Source organism: Tachypleus tridentatus, chromosome 12, assembly GCF_004210375.1.
Source record: "Tachypleus tridentatus isolate NWPU-2018 chromosome 12, ASM421037v1, whole genome shotgun sequence".
Lineage (NCBI taxonomy): Eukaryota > Metazoa > Arthropoda > Merostomata > Xiphosura > Limulidae > Tachypleus > Tachypleus tridentatus.
In genome coordinates this window covers 79,066,013-79,067,563 of record NC_134836.1, presented here as the reverse complement: position 1 = coordinate 79,067,563, position 1,551 = coordinate 79,066,013, and the positions used below count along the sequence as shown (strand labels likewise).

At 29.7% G+C, this 1,551-nt stretch overlaps 1 protein-coding gene across 1 annotated transcript in view; it reads right to left on the bottom strand.

The window, feature by feature from the left end:
- LOC143235674 (X-ray repair cross-complementing protein 5-like) overlaps positions 1-1,551 on the bottom strand; it is a 31,586-nt gene that overhangs the window by 6,746 nt on the left and 23,289 nt on the right. The window lies entirely within an intron of this gene.

Genomic DNA, 1,551 nt, shown 5'->3' with positions numbered 1-1,551 from the left:
CGAATACTTTGTTAAGAGTTGGAACTGCCAGACACTTCACTAAAAATCCACCTACCGGTCAAAAAAGTCAATTTTAAAGTTATTTTTAGCATTCTGATAAACACGTGTATGATGTATTGTTTACGAATAAATAAAAATATATATATATAACATTATTATTAGTGTACTTTACACGGATATAAAATACATATGAATAAATAAATAAAACTGTCAATACAAAATTATTACATGTATGTATATCTGACGAGATACCTCCAAAATTAGGCTTCTACCAGTAGACTAATCCTATCCAGTCCTGTTCTTTGTTTATTTTATACATATTACTGTTGAACGTCTGTAGCGTTTGTGGTGTTGTCTGAAAATTTTTACACTCCTGCCCTTTCCACTCGAGCAATATCTAACGCTTTTCCTATTCATCTCTCCTTTATACTATTTTTGTAACTAATTCGATGCGTAAAGGTAACTAGCAAATATAAACAATTGGTGAGAATCAAACAAGTTCAAGCTCTTTCAATGTATAAATTGAACAATAATAAGGAAAATCTAGTTTTCTATCCTTCTTTATATTCTTTCCAATAACGACTTTCATTGTAATGTCGGAGATTGTATGAACAGATAACAAAATTAGCACACAAAAACCAAAAATAGAAAATCTAAGCAAAAAAGAGAGAGAAAGAGAGAAACAAATATTTTAACAGAAACAAGTTTCTTAAGTAAAAGTTCCGAAAATTCACAACCAAAATAATACAAAAATGTTGCAACAAATTATTATGTTTTTAAAGAACAAACTAGGTGTTGTGTAGAAAGTTTCGTACAGTTAGGTTTAGTATTTAAAGTAGGAGAACAAAACAAACAATATCACCCATGGTAAGGTTAACATAACTTGTGATTTATGGTTAAAAATAAAGTCTGTAGAAAGTAGATTAAATGACTAAAGCATATCTAAAAATCTAATTACGGCGAATGCAGAATCTGAAAGGGAAGCAAAAAATGATCTCATTTCCTATAATTAAACATTTGTATTATTTTATTACCAATGTCGCCATTGGTGACACAACACAAGCTAATGTAACATAAGTGCCTAACCTTCGCATTTCAATTTTGACATTTGTTGAGTGCTTACAGATCGGGATAAGACATTTGCAGCAAGAACAGCGAAGGTAATCAATTACATAACTTTACGCTTAAAATAATAAAAAAAAAAACATTATCGCATTACAACATATTTCATTCGTCCCGTCCAGAATATGTATTTAGTTACACAACACTTTTTTAACACTTCGATCCGTAATATTAAATAGTAAAACTTGTGGCTCTCATATTGAGCTTCCACATTATAAAAAAAAAAGCAAAAAAGAAATTATAGTGTCTTTGATTAAATAAAAATAATGTTTTATTTACAAATCATTAATTTACATCTTTATTCATTAATGCTGATATAATTACTGTTGTATGTGTGGGCTAAAACCATTGAACAAAGGCAAAACCTCTTGATATAGTAGGAACCATGTCAAACCAGGGATTGCTGCAAGTCCTAGTTCCCGCGTATTT